This window comes from Callithrix jacchus, chromosome 1 (genome assembly GCF_049354715.1).
Source record: "Callithrix jacchus isolate 240 chromosome 1, calJac240_pri, whole genome shotgun sequence".
NCBI classification, from domain to species: Eukaryota; Metazoa; Chordata; class Mammalia; order Primates; family Cebidae; genus Callithrix; species Callithrix jacchus.
The window spans coordinates 167940499-167956525 of record NC_133502.1 but is presented as its reverse complement, the minus strand read 5'-3'; the positions used below and the strand labels follow the sequence as shown (position 1 = coordinate 167956525).

The 16027-nt window shown below is 42.1% G+C and overlaps 1 protein-coding gene across 1 annotated transcript in view; it reads left to right on the top strand.

The window, feature by feature from the left end:
* Positions 1-15705, top strand: part of LOC128928182 (uncharacterized) — a 556644-nt gene extending 540939 nt beyond the window's left edge. The window contains exon 8 of the mRNA XM_078350496.1: positions 13355-15705. The gene's annotated coding sequence lies outside the window, so the exon portion shown is untranslated. The remainder of the gene's footprint in view (positions 1-13354) is intronic.
* Positions 15706-16027: the final 322 nt, after the last annotated feature.

Here is a 16027-nt window from a genome sequence, read left to right as displayed (position 1 = left end):
ATTTCTGGGTTATTCAACTTAATTATCCCTTTAAGGTATGTTTTTTGTTTGTTTGTTTGTTTGTTTTGAGACAGAGTCATGCTCTGTCACCAGGCTGGAGTGAAGTGACACATCTCAGCTCACTGTAACCTCCACCTTTTGAGTTCAAGTGATTCTCCTGCCTCAGCCTTCTGAGTAGCTGGAACTACAGGCGGGCATCACCATGCCTAGCTAATTTTTGAATTTTTAGTAGAGATGGGTTTCACCATATTGGCCAAGATGGTCTCTTTTTTAAGTTAGGTCTCAAGTCAAAATAAATGCGGTCCCAAACCATAGTGCCATGCAACATTCAGCTGCAGCCTGTTTACTAGGTGTGGTATAAACACTAAATAAGGAAATGTTTGAAAAGGGCTTAGCTTAGTGTCCAACACAGAGCAAAGATTCAGTGACTAATTATTGTGACTGTCCTCATTATTATAATAATGAGTAAATAAAGTGTTTTCTTTATCCTTTTCAAATATTTTTCTGATTTTTTATTGAAATATTTCTCTAAACAATGTAAATGGATCTGTTTTAATATTGTGTCCTTGTAAAGTGGCTCTGCTCTAGTTTCTCTTCAAAAATATGCCATAGAATAACTAATGTTTAGATCTAGAATAAACAAATGAATAAAATCACCTATCTTATTAGAACTGCACTTTTCTCTAGCAAAGTGAGGTTCTCAAGACTCCTGGATTCTGTCAAAAGTTTATCAATTTATCCAAAGTACCAAGCAAGATCTTCAATCAAGATCACTTTCCACTGTCCTCTCAATTTTTCGAACTTAACGTGGTCTCCGTGTATTTTCTTCAAACATATTTGCATTTGAATCTCACTTCATATCCTTTGGAAGATGGTTGAAATGCTTCCTTTCTTTCCCCTCCCCTTAGTTCTGCTATTAGTTGGCATGTGCTCTGTGAATGCAAATTCATTTTTATATCAGCAAAAGCAAAATTGAATAAGGAAGGCCATCTGATATGTAGTAAATCAAACAAAACCACAATGAATTTCAAAGCCAAGTATAAATTTTAAGACACAGCATGATGTGCAGGAAGGAGCAATGAGCTCAAATCAGGCAATTTGGAGTCTAGTTTAGACTCGACTCCTGACTCACTGCATGACCTTGGGAAAGTCACTTTGTTCCCATAGGTTTCTGTTTTTTCTTTGATAAAGTTAGTTATAGTGCCTGGTAATCAGAAATTAATCACTAATTCAGTAAACATATTATAATTCTCATTGGTGAACCTAAAAAAGTTATCCTCAACCTCATTAAGTGTTATAAAGTAATTCTGCATTTTATCAAGATTAAGTTACATGTTAAAGTAACCTAATTTTCTCTTATGGGTGTATCAGATAAACTGAAAATTGAAATTGAAATGTTTTCAGGTAAACTGAAATTGAAATTGAAATGTTTCAATTTCAGCAGATGACTTGATCACGTTTTCCGTTACACCACTCTGGACAAGTTGGAAACACACAGACTAGATCAGTGTTAAGTATGTGTTCTTGAGAGACAACCAGAATTCCCAGGAAGTTATTTCAACATGTATATTTCTCAGAAATTTTGATTGAGATAGTCCCGGGTAGTATCTGGTAATCATAACAACTTCTAGCTGATTCTGAAGATCATCTTGTTTTGGAAACCAGTGGGCTAGAATAACCAAATGGATCAGTCAGTGGTAATTATCAGGGTTACTTACCAGGGTAAGATGCAGGTTTGTGTCCCTGGACTGTGTTTGTCGACACGTCTGCATGATTTGGCTGAAGACATGGAAGGGATGCTGGTCAGGTGTATAGATGTTGCAGACACACTGGAAAACAAAATAAAAGCTAAAAATTATCTTGATGGGTGGAAACGTCAGGAGAAAAAAACCACAGTGAAATTTAAAGGGAGACTTAAATTCTTTCACTTTATTTATATTTAAAAACAATTAATATGGTACCAGATGGGGTAAACCTAACCTGAGAACCACTCATGAGGCATAGACATTGAGGTTTTAGGGAACTAGAGAAACAGCATCTTTTTGAGAATAAAATAAGTTTTATATGAAAACACTTTGTATCAACTGTTAAATGTAAGAGTTACTGTAAAGTGAGAATGATGCTACAGGTGATCTCAAGCAGAGGCAGAACAGAACAGTAGTTCCAAGTCTGAGAGTCCCAGATTCTAGTCCTGACGTTACAGCAGATAGTTGTGTGATCTTGAGCAAATTATTTAATCATATCATGCATTGGCTTCTGCATATGGGGATAATACTGTCCTCACAGCTTTGTATTAATGATGAAAACATTTAGCATATGCCTGGCACATGGTGATATGCAGTGAAAGGCATCTATTGTTTGAAGTATCATTATATAGTATCCAGAATAAAGGAACCTAGGTCAGTCATATTCTGTAATTTCTAGCTGACACTTGAAGAATTGTCTCCAGTTCTGGGCACCATACTTTAGGAGACTTGTAGACCAAAGGGAATGTGTTCAAAGGTGAATAGAGGCACGTAGGAGCAGGAGGGTGAGTGGCTTTGAAGTACAGTTAAATGTGTTTGAAGAAACTGAGAGCGTTTTCTCTTGAGAAGAGAAGCTGAAAGACAACATCAAAGGAACTGAAAGGCAAATACAAGAAAGCTGTTTTGTCCTGACTGCACAAAGCAAAGCTTCATTTAGGAGTGGACAGAGAGATGGAGAGAGTATGTCTTAAAAACCATTTTTTATTATTAGAGGGGTATGGGTTTTGTAGGGAAGGAGGTAGTTCTTACCCCTTCCTATGCTCAGCCTTCATGGTTGGGGTCTTTGCCAAGGGGACTACTTTCTAAGTTGAGAGGTTACTTGGACTAATGACCTCTAAGGTCTTTTTGAATGTTATAGGATTATGTGGAGGGAGAGGAGGTGCAATTCCCAAAGGTGTCCTGAAGGCCCTCATGTGCTAGGTGATGGGCGGAGTTAATGATGACTAGCTGCTCCAAAGATGGAAAGTGATTTGTGTTCCCATCAAGTTTAATGCATCTGTCTTTTCACCCCAGGCATCAGCCAAGTGCCAACATATTGGGCCCATTCATCTTTTTGGCATGACAGAATTGAGGTGGGGTGGCATGTGGCTAATGAACCTCTTCAGAAAAGCAAACTCCCCCAAATTAGGTTCTAATTGGGTTGGGAACCAGCGATTGCCTGTGACCTGTTAATATTTCAGGAAGTTTCCTCCACCTGAGTGCTGTGAGAGCTGGCAGCATTGCAAAGGGCCAGGCTGATAGGCTCCCAAACTGACACCCCCATTGCCCAGCCTTCCTCTCTTTCCACATCTCTTCAAGGAATCTGAGTCTGAGCCTTGGTCTGTTCTGGACTAAGGCAGAACTGGTTTAACAAAATTGAACACTGATGGAATCTCGATGTCTGAGGATCTTATAACCAAGTGAGATTAGAGTTATGTAGCCACAACGCTTGGATTTGCAAGATTGGAATAGACCTCGGAAAGTCATATAGTCCTTTCCTCACTCAATCAGTTAATTCACCTGGCAGTATCCCTGTATATAGTCTTGAGCTTCCTTTTAAACATCTCTCAAATTGGGCAGCTCACCACCAGTAGATATCCCATTCTATTTTTGTACAACTTTGAGAGGTATAAAGGCCTTATTGAGGCCAAGCTAGTATAATTTGCCTAGTTTCGTTGGGGAATTATAGTAATAAGGATGCTCACAATAGTCTATGTTTCCTGAGCACTGACTACCAATTAAACAGTCTATTAAGTACATGTTCTGGCTTAATTCTGATTATTGTGCTTTAGAATACATGTTATGCATCCCATTTTATGGATTAGGAAACTGAGACCCAGAAAGTTCCAGTGATTTGCCCAAAGATTGGAGGTGGGTTCCAAACCTAGATTCATATAATTGAAAAAGTGCATTCTCTTACCTTCTTCCTTCTAGTGCATATATGCATGTATGGGGGTCCTCTCCAGAGTGGGACCTCCTTAGATCTGTATTTCATCTCAAACTTTAGACCTGTATTCCATCTCAAACCAGTCCCCCAGGCTTGGCTCAAATCTGCCCTCATGTTTGACTTCAGTTCATAGGGTTGTCACTGCCCAAGAGCAAAGATTTTCAAAATATGTTCAGAGGAGCTTTGCACTTTGGTTAGAAGGTTCCCAGGGGCTACTGGTAGAGCCTGAAAACCCCGACATCAGCCAGAGTACTTTTCTATATATAAATGTACTGGACTTTGGTATAAGCTCTCAATTGGAGAAAAGATTCCATAGCTCATAAAAGTTTGAAAATTATGGCACTGGATTAGAATATCAAGATAAAAATCTAAATATGAATGGGCTATCTGATATAATAGATCAGTCTAACGTAATACCAGCTTTTCCCAAGTTCAACATTGAAAGCGTTAATGAACAATATTGATTTAATAAAGGAGGAGCTTACATGTCAGTCATGAAGCAATGTGTCCTGTTTCCTCAACATGTCCAGGTTCTTTCTCCAGTGTTTCCTTCCTTGTTGCAGCTGCCATCTCTCTGTCTCTCTCTTTTTCTTCTTCTTTTTTTTTTTTTTTTTTTTTTTTTTGAGACAGAGTTTCACTCTGTCACTCAGCTGGGAGTGCAATGGCGCAATCTTGATTCACCGCCACCTCTACCTCCCAGGTTCGAGTGATTCTCCTACCTCAGCCTCCTAAGTAGCTGGCATTACAGGTGCACCACCACACCTGGCTAATTCTTGTATTTTCAGTAGAGATGGTGTTTCTCCATATTGGCCAGGCTGGTCTCACACCCTTGAGCTCAGGTGATCTGCTCACCTCAGCCTCTCAAAGTGCTGGGATTACAGGCATGAGCCACTGTGTCTGGCCTCTCTCTTTCTTTGAAACATAAAAACACACACTTCCACTTGGAAATACAGTTCTCCTTCCTGTCTGTCTGTGTTCCTCTCACCTGCCTCTAAACCTTTGCTTCTTCCCTACTCCCTGCCTCTCTCCTCTGTTTCTCACCCTAATGAGCTAGGTGTCTGTATTAATCATGCTTTTTCATTTTCTATATTTTTAATATTTTGACATCTTTGGGCCTTGCTGATCCTGAAGGGACTGACCCTCCGAGGGCTAGCCAACTCCTAGAGATAATAAAGGACCCCCCGTAAGTGTTTCTTTCATGTACAAACCAGTCAATCCAGAGCCCATACCCCAAAGCACTTCCTTTACTTGGCTCTTATACTCGGGGCCACTATTCTCCTGCTCTAATCGCACTCGGGACAGCCCCTATGCACTGAAATTACTTAAACTGCCCAATCGTAAACCTGATTAGCCTGCCTTGCCCAGGGCCTTGCCCATTTCTTCCCACGGAAACAACAATAAAGACTTTAGTCCATGTTTTCCTCTGCCCGCTTCTGCCTCCTGACCAGTCCTGGGGCTTCCCCCATAGACCACTACGGTATGGTGTGTCCCCTCCTCTTCAGACTTGTGAGTTTAATGAATTATCCAATGACAATCATCTCCTGATCTGTTAGCCTCAGCACACCTGAACAATAGGAAAACATATTTTTAAAAGCCATTGCTTTCTCAGAGTTTAGCCTCTCTGCATTTTCAACAATTATTGCATTCAACAAAACCGAAACCTGACCTGCTTCCTAGGATTTGTTCTCCTAGGAGAGCCTGAGAAGGGTGTGGACATACACATTTTGAATAGCTAACACTTTTTTTTTTTTTTCAACTAAAGCTATAAGCATGTACTCTCACATCCCCCCTCCCCCAGCACACACGAACACATATCCTGCTCCTGTTCCTCATTTACTGCCCTAGCTCTTAGTTTTTGCCCCTAGGCTGGACCCTGTACACCCTTCTCATATGTACTGGCTAGCAAAGCTTTTTGAATTTTACCCTCTGCTTTCCTTCTTAGACATAGCTTACACATATTCTTTCTTTTGCCTGAGCTGCTTCAGTTGTTCCAAGAAATGATCCCAAGGCCACTGCTTCCATTGTGTCCTTCATCTGCACTCCTCATATGCCCACTACCACAGGCTGAGCTCACTGGCTTACAAGTTCCTGGTTTCTCTTCACTCCTGTCCCAGGCTGGGGACTCCATGAGGCTGGGATGAGTACAGGACCTGGATTACTGTAAGCTCTCAACAAATACTTCTTGATCGAGTGAACGAATGAATGAATCTGATTTATGTTTTCTGCCTTTTATTCCTTGTTTTCCCAGGAGCCATCAGATCATCAGATGCACACACACATACACATACAGACACACACAGACATACACACCTGTGCACACACATACACACGCACACACACATGCGCACACACAAACTGCTTTTTACCTGACAATGATGTCTCTGTTTATCTGTGGACAAAAATACACTGAACTATGCAAAAAAAAAATCAGTTTCCTTCTAATAATTTGTAGGCAGTATGTCTTGAACTGAGTGGTAAAGAAGAAAATTGTTTTAATAACACAGGAAAGATATCTGAAAATATGAATTTGGGTTCAAGGAAACAGAAGAGAGAGTGCTCAAGAAAGAAAAGATGAGAAAGGAATGAGTGATGTTAAAAATTTGAAACAAGAAAGAAGAAAGAAACAGTGGAGGGAAAAAAGGAAAGGAGGAAGAAAGGGAAAAAAAAAGGCATTCATTGATTTGCTCCTGTCAAGACAGATTACTTGCTTGGTGGGCTCTGAGAACATGGGCTACGGGACCTCATTCCTCAACCAGAGCATACTTCCCTATAAACACCATCTCTGCTTTTAGCCACAGGATTCTTGAGCCACTGTCGGCATCTAGGGATAAGGCTTTTCAAATGGTCCCTCTTGCATTTGGGTGCACATTGCTGGAAAGACTTAAAAACATGAGAGGTGCTGCTCTAGCACCTTCTGGAACTGTCCAGATGAGAACCCATGTCTGTGCTGTGCCCTCACCTCATGCTTTTTTCTCAGGCTCAAGGATGGGTGCAGTTCTCTACAACCCTGTTTCTTTCCACATCTTTCTTGCAGTCTAAAGAAACATGACTGATATGTGCAAGCTCTGAATTAAGATGATTTGTGTGACCTATGTAAGCTCCATGAAGCAGATGACATTTGAACAATAGGTAGGGGTCTGGCATGCCAAATCGGAGGGTGGGGAGATATTCTATTCTGGAGAGTCATAGGACATTCCAAGCTCTTCTTTCTCCCTTTCCAGCTCATGTATCCAGAGACTTCTCCACCAGACTTGCCCCCGGCTTCCTGCTGAGCCACCAGTAATTACTACCTCAATAAAGATGTTACTGGCTCCAGTTTAGAAAGGATAAGGAGATCTGGGGCTCTCAGCCTGTCTGCCTAGTCAAACAGAGGCGTCACTCCTTGTCTTTTTCCAACCCTTGTTTATCTTTTCCTTCTCTTGGCCCTTGCTTCATTTTGTTGTAATTTCAGCCACGGGGGAGGGAGAAAAAAGTCAGATGTGGAGATATCACTGGGAACAAATGGCATTTACTGTTAATGTGGCGGCAAATGGCCTCCTCTCTGACTTGTGATATTTGAACTCTCTTAAGGAAAAGAGTAGCACTGCAGTTCTCTTCTCCTGCCTGGCCCAAAGGCAGGGGAACATTATTCATCTGGATCATTAACCCTAAAATATGATTTTACCCACAGCAGCATTCCGTAGAGGGCAGCTACTGTGGGAAAACTGTGATGCCAGGCAGAGCTCAGGCGGGGCTGAGCCTCAGAACCTCAGTTTCTTTCTACAGCCACTGCTTACAAGCTGTGTGACTTTGGGTTCACTTTCCAGGGCCTCATTTTTCCCATCTATAAAATGAAGACAGCAGCCTATGCCTTGCCTACTTCGAATGGTGATAGTGAGGATATCATGAGATAGTATCAAATCCTTTGGGGGCTAAAACACCACATAATTATTTGTTGTAAGTATGGATCTTTTTTAGATTGGTTGCCAGCACATTGCTCATTCTGCACTTTAAAAAATCCTGTCTAGTACCCAGTACACAACATTCTTCCATATGTAGCTCTCCCTGGATCAAATCCTCCTCTCAGAAAAGTTTCTGAAATCAGTCATTTACGGGTAACATGATTCCTTCTTCCTGTCTCTGGTGTCTCCAGCTCCAAACCATTCTCCATCGTACCAGCAGGATTATCTCTGTGAAACAGACACACCATCCTACTCACACCCCGCCTTTCCCTGTGGCTCCAGCTGCCCATGGGTTTATCTGATGCATTCAAGCAAAATTTAGCCATCTCCTACTATGCCTGCCAGGCACTGTTGTAGGTGATGGAACTATAGCAGTAAATAAAACAGGGAAGGCCTCTGCCCTCCTGAAGTTTACATTCAAGAAGAAGATAGAAAAAATAAACAGATAAAGAAGTCCCTTTAGATAGTGAGACATTGGATGAAGATAGTAAAACAAGGAGAAGGGTGGTAGGAAAGTGGGAAGCCTTGCATGTTTGAACTCGATTCTAATAATAGAAGCAGCAGACGTGTAGGCCCCGGGGTGAGAGGGTTAACGGGAAGAAATCAGCAGTCACAGAAGCTTGGTTACAGGATAGGCCTGGCAGAGCCGAAGAACAGCAACGAATTGTGAGATGAGCAAAGGGAGAGTGGCAAGAGGCATGGTGAATGGGAAAGCTAGGACGCTGAAGACTGTAATAAGATTCTCAACTGTGTCCTAACTGCAAAGGGAAGTTTTTGCCAGGTGTGAGGCAGGAAAATGCTGTGATCAGATTTACTTCTTAAAAAGATCACTCTGGGTGCACTGTGGAAAATGGGAATTTTTGTGGCTGAAATTTCAAAACTGTCTCGGAGCCTTTCACCAGTTGCGTCCAACTTTACATATCCAGCTGTATCTCCCATCACAAGCAAAGACACTGTGCTGTTGACATGTTCAACTCAATATTGTTTTCTACATGCCGTGCTCCTGCACGCTTTTTAATTCAACTGTGGCTGTCTTCTCTTCTGGTAATGCCCTCCTGCTGCCCAGGGGCTGTCACATCATGCATCTGACCACCCAGGCTACATGCTGGGATGTGGGGCCAGAACTGGGGGCTTTCTCAAGGGATTGAAACAGGTCAGGAAGATAAGCAAGCCATAGGTATTTTGTGTGCTCCTACTGTGTGCCTGGCACTGTGCTGGGCTCCTAGGATACAGGTGGAACAAGGCAGACATAGTCCCTGCCTTCGTGGAGTTTATAATCCAAAGGGTTGAGGAGGTGTAAAAAGGAAATATGAAATAAATTGGGGATTCTATGTCTTGATAGAAAATCGACACTTAAAGTGCTCATCTTGGAAGCACAAAATCATACATGTATGGTCTCATGGAATCTTAAGCTTATAGAATCAAATCATCCCAGAAGAAAAAAACTACTAGGAATTAGAAATGAATATTTATCACGTCTCTGGAGGATGGGGTGGCTGTATAAGCTTAGAAGTGATAGAAGAAATCACAAAGGAAAAGACATAAAGCAAACTGGAAAAATACCCACAGCAAATATGACAAAGGATTACTATCTTTATTATGTAAAGAGCACATGCGAATCAATTAAATTCACTAAGACCCCAGCAGATAAGTCAGCAGAGGGCAAGAACAGACAATTCTCAAAAGAGGAAATACATACAACTGGTTCACAAACACAAGAAAAATAAATGTTCACTCTTTAATAATCAAAGAAAGGCTTATTAAAACCATGAGATAACCTTTTTTTTTTTTTTGCCTATTGAATTAGCACAGTTTAAACAAAAACAAGAAGATGTCAATGCTTTTGAGAATGAGATGATATGAAGAATCTCGTGGATTTCTGGTAGACATGTCAACTAGGGCGCCCGTTTTGGAAAACAATTTGGCAATGTGCATGAAGAGTCTTAAAATATAATTTAATTTTAGTAATTTAATTTCTGGAACTTTTTTTTCCTAAAGAAAAATTCCAAAAATAGAAAAAAAAAGATATATGCATGAAGATTTTTTTTTCTAGAGTATTATTTATAGAAGCCAAAGCAGGGTTTGTGGGGGGGTGCACCACAAAAAAGCGAGCTGAGGGGTACAGTTACCCATATAAGGAAACATTCCATGGCCACTTAAAAACATGTTTGTGAAATTCTTATGCTCTGTACTAAAGTTAAGCAAAAAAGGAGGACAGAAAAAGAAATTGCATATTCAGTACGATCCTGTTCACAGGGAGATGATCATACGCACATTGACTTAAAGATGTCCAGGTTGTCAGATAGGAACATCCCTAGTGGTGTTGCATGAACTAACTGGTTTGGGGACAGGGACTTGGACTGGGCCATCTTGCTGGTTCCTCCCCTAAGGTTGGAGATTTAGTGAAGAAATGAGAAGTTTCCTTGGGGAACTCGGCTTATTCCCTGACTTCAGTGTGAGAACTTAATGCCTTTAAGCTATATATATTTTTTATTTTATATATACATTATATATATACAAATATATATATAAATAAATATATATATAAATACAGTAAGATATATCTTATATATATATATCTTACTGTATTTTAGGTTCTGGGGTACATGTGCAAAACATGCAGAATTGTTGCATAGGTGCATACATGGCAATGTGGTTTGCTGCCTCCATCCCCCGTCACCTATATCTGGCATTTCTCGCCATGTTATCCCTCCCCAACCTCCCTACACCTCTGCTGTCCCTCCACTATTCCCCCACAACAGATCCCAGTGTGTGATGCTCCCCTCCCTGTGTCCATGTGTTATTGTTTAACACCCGCCTATGAGTGAGAACATGTGGTGTTTGTTTTTCTCTTCTTGTGTCAGTTTGCTGAGAATGTTGGTTTCCAGATTCATCCATGTCCTTACAAAAGACACAAACTCGTAATTTTTTGTGGCTGCATAGTATTCCATGGTGTATATATGCCACATTTTCCTTGTCCAGTCTATCATCGATGCACATTTGGGTTGGTTCCAGGTCTTTGCTATTGTAAACAGTGCTACAATGAACATATGTATGAGGTGTCTTTATAATAGAACGATTTATAATCCTTTGCATATATACCCAGGGATTGCTTTGTCAAATGGAATTTCTATTTCTAGGTCCATGAGGAATCGCTGCACTGTCTTCCACAATGGTTAAGCTAATTTACACTCCCACCAACAGTGTAAAAGTGTTCCTATTTCTCCAAATCCTCCCCAGCATCTGTTGTCTCCAGATTTTTTAAGCTGCATAATTTTAAGAAACCTGATGGGGTTTGACTCCTTCATGATACAGATGAGGAAACTGAGGCTCAAAATGGTTTGGTAACTTGTTCAAGGTGGTGCAGATTTGGGGCAGAGCTGGGACTGGAATCCAGACCTGAATTCAAACCAATGCAGCCTCCTGCCTCGATATATCTATGCCTGAGTGGATAAACATTTGCATTTATTTGGGGAGGAGGATGTTTGTGCTGCAACTATACAGTCGTGCCTGTGGGTGGGCACAACATGCATGTGTATTCAACTGATCTGTAACCAACTACCACACTTTGCTTGAGGTTGTCCGGATTTTATCAGTCAGGCTGGGACTGGTGGTCACTCTAAATGTGTGTGTGTGTGTTTCACCCTCTTTCGTGAGCACGCGCTTTGTGGACCTCCTGCGCATCTCTTGGTGTGCCTGGGTTTGTTTATCTGCGCCAAACAGGCTGCCCTTTGGCTCCAGCCAGTTCGTGTGCTCCACAGCATCTCCACCCAGGGCCAGGCTTTTCCTGTTTTGCTGGCTGGTGGAGGAGAAGCTCGCGGGAAGCCCCCACCGGTTCTGGTTCCCATAGGCCGGTGTTCCTTTGCAGGCAGCCACCACGGCACCATCCAGCCCTCCCCGCAGATCCTCCAGCGTCGCTCAACCCAGAAGCAGACGTGTTTTCTTTCACCGCGCGCTCGCCTCTGGCCTCTCGCGGCTTAATTAGCGCTAATGGGGGCGGAGGCCGCCCTTGGACGGCTTCCCGCAGCTGCCCTCTGCTGGTCGGTAGCTGCATTGGCGGCTGGAGCCTGGGGACCTGGAGCTGTGGTTTCCGCCTCAGAGCCTGGGGGCCTGGAGGCCCGTGTTGGCAAGAGCCGCCCTGAGACTTTGGTACCGTTATGAGAAAAAACCTTGTTACCAGTCCTGGCACGCCTATCGGCCCCACTTTCTTCCTCCTTGAATAAATAGATACAAAAATGACCTCATTGTGTCTGCTGGGAAGGCAGCAGACACAATGATTAGCCTGTGTGAACTGGGTGCGGTGACAGGTGCCTGTAATTCCAGCTACTCTGGAGGCTGAAACAGGAGGATCGCAGGAGACCAGGAGTTCAAGGCCAGCTTGGGCAACATAGCAAGACCTCGTATCTAAAAAATAAAATAAAATAAAATAAGCCTTTCACTTCTCTGGGCTGCAACTTGATCATCTGTAAAATGGGCAGTGCAATGGCATCTATCACATTAGGTCCTTAACCAGGCACAGTGGCTCGTGCCTGTAATCCCAGCACTTTGGGAGGCCAAAGTGGGCAGATCACCTGAGGTCAGGAGATCTAGACCAGCCTGGCCAGCATGGCGAAACCCTGTCTCTACTAAAAATAAAAAAATTATCTGGGTGTGGTGGCCAGTGCCTGTAATCCCAGCTACTCCAGAGGCTGAGGCAGGAGTAGCCGGGATTACAGACAACCCCTTGAACCTAGGAGGCGGAGGTGTCAGTGAGCCAAGACAGCACCACTGCACCCCAGTTTGGTCCACAGGGCGAGACTCCATCTCAAAACAAAACAATACAAAACAAAACAAAGCAAAAACATGAACTGGTGGGATGGTGTACCTGAAGTCCCAGGTGGTGTGCCTGAAGTCTTGGGAGGCTGAAATGGGAGGGTTGCTTGAGCCCAGGAGGTCAAGGCTGCAGTAGGCTGTGATCATGCCACTGCAATTCAGCCTGGGTGACAGAGTGAGACTCTGTCTCAGAAAGAAAAAAAAAAAAAGAAAGAAAAAAGAAAGGAAACACGTTAGGTTCTGGAGAGGCTTAGTGGAGAATGCCTGTAAAGAGCCTCACCCAGTGCCTGCCACACAAGAAATACCCCCCAAAAGAGGTGTCTGTTATTATCAACAGTGATGCTGTTCTCATTGCGGTGGGGGCCAGCGATGACATGAGTGGGTCTTCTCTACAGCATCGTGGTGGAAGGCCACATGGAGGAAATGCTTTCCAAGCTGGCTTCTGATGGATTGCTAGGATTTAACAAATATTTGTGTAATATTGCAATGTGCCAAGTGTTGTCCAAAAAATGAGAGGGATATAGAAGTGAGTAATTTGCTGTTCCCAAGTCAGAATAACTGCACTAAATTTGAAATAATGTAAAGAAGTTTTATATTCAAATGAAGCATATTTTAAAAATAATAATGATAACCATCTCATGTTTGTCCAGTGTGTTTCAGGTCTGAGTCCTTTTTCAGGATCCTCAGAGAGATAATGGATGTGAGCACTTTAGAAAATAGACAGCTTTCTGCAAAATTAAGGTGATTTGTATTGAGGGGTGAAGTTTGTCTATATCTCTCATTGACTAAACAAATCGTTTGTGCCTCTTAGATGGATAAAGACGATCACAGAACCATAGCATTGTTCTAGCCCTCAGAGCTAGGAGAGACTTTATCTTCTCCTACTTCCATCCATACCTGTCTGCAGAATACCTGTCAGTGGGAATCTGTGCTCTATTTGAATGCTTCTGGGGATGGGGCACTCACTTCCACCCTAAGCAGAGGTCAATCTGTCATTAGATAAGCAGATACATTGAGTGTTCTGTCTCTTTTTCCCTCTTACTGCCTAAATTCAGACAACCAGTTATGTTAATTTCACCCCTAAATATGTCTCAGCATCCTCATCAGTACTGCCCCTGTACAAATATCACTTCCATTGCAATTATAGTCATTTTCTAATTAGACTGCTAGCTTTAGCTTGCCCCTCCCTCTTCACCCCAATCTACTATCTCTGTTACTTTGTCACAATCTGATCTTGAAGTTCCGTTTAAACGTTTTGCCTTTCCCCTGACTAGAGAAGCTCATCCTCCTTAGCAAGGTCTATGATATCTTTAATGGCTCAGCCCCTGGCTGCCTTCTGCTGCAGAGGCTGGCAGACTGTGGCTCCTGAGCCAAATAAAACCCACAACCTATATGTTGCATGAACAACTAAAAAAATGGTTTTCACATTTTTAATCCTAAAATGCTAAACAAACCATTATACTTTTGGAGAGAATGGTTGCTTATAAAGTTAAGGACACTGCCTCTTGGCCCACAAAACCTAAAACGTTTACTACCTGACTCTACTGAAAAAGTTTGGTGACACCTGGAGAATCAGCTCCTAACATCCCTACACACTTGACTTTGCATCCAGTTGGCACACTTTGCCAAACTCCAAGTATAACATGCTACTACACACCTCTGTCATTCCCTCTGACTGACACCTGACCCCGCCTGCCTCTGTGATAAACTCTTACTTTTTAATAATGTTGATAATGATGATGACAATTGATAACGAGTGTTAAATACTTACTGTGTGCCAGTCACTGTTTTAAGTACCTTACATGCGTTAATTCATTTAATCCATTCAATAAGCCTATGAGGGAGCGTAATTATTATTTCTGTTTTACAGAAAACAAAAAAACCTAACATGCCAGAGATAAGGTTACTTGCCCAAAGTTACAGAATTGTGAAGTGGCTGAGATGATTTAAGACCCAACTATGCTGTTTCCTGGAAAGCCTTCTCAGAACTTCTGGAGGTGGTTTGCTATTTTCTTTCCTTTAATAATGTAGTACCTACCTGGATTATAATGTAATTCCTAGAAAATTGCCACTGTCTGTGTCAGTGGCCTCCTTCCCACCCAGGTGGTGACCTGCTGGAGCTAGGAGTCCTATATTTTGCATTTCTGACATGCTCCCCAGCACATATCCCCAGGACCCAGTGCTATGGGTGCTGAAAACACCATTGAAGTTAATCAATTTGCAGGGCTTCTTGGAGGTGACCCTAGTGACTATTTTAGGAATACGTTGACAGTGTGAGCCTACAATAGGGGTTGTTGACTAATATTGTTTGGTTCTGTGTCCCCACCCAAATCTCATGTTGAATTGTAATTCCCAGTGTTGGAGGAGGAACCTGGTGGGAGGTGATTGGATCACGGGGGGAGATTTTCCGTTTGCTGTTCTCACGATAGTGAGTCTCACAAGATGTGATGGCTTAAAAGTGTGTGGCACTTCCTCCTTTGCTCTCTCTCCTGCCATGATGTGACTATGTGCCTTGCTTTCCCTTCATTCTTCTGCCACGATTGTAAGTTTCCTGAGATCTGCCAGCCACGCTTTCTGTATAGCCTGTAGCATGGTGAGTCAATTAAACATCTTTTCTTCATAAACTACCCAGTCTCAGGGAATTTTATAGCTTTGTGAGAAAAGACTAATACATTGACTCAGGAGCAAAGGATGTGTCGGGACCTCAGAATTGAAAACTCTTACTCGAAGGCTTGGTTGACCAAGGAGTGGTGGAAATGTGACAGGGTTTTCCAGGGTCGGGCTCCCTGAGAAGACTGGAGGTTTAAACCAGGAAAGACCAAGAGACCAGTTTCTATAACAATAGCAAAAACAGTGACATCTCTATGTAGGAGTGTTATAAGTTTCCTATATGATAAAGAACACTGTAAGATATGAAATGCTATTTAATTGCATATATATATATATATATATATATACACACATACACACACACACATATATAGAGATGATATATACATATGTATATAATTTATGCTGCTAGCTTTCCTAGTGGGGATAAATCATAGGAAGGTGTATAGGAAGAATATATTAGAAATTTTTTATCCCTGAGTTACTATCCTGGAGTCTTGAAAATCTCTTCTTCCTTAAGTCTTAGCATCCCAGGATAAGAGTAAGGTAGGTATTTCGGTCCACATTTAAGAACCACAGACGATTAAGGGATGAAAAAGCCTTAATGATCATCCAGTTCAACCCAATGGAGAGAAATCCTTAGACAAAATATTACCTTAAGCAAGAAGAGATTCATTCACTAGAAAACACTGGAGCATCTTGCAAGCCTTGTG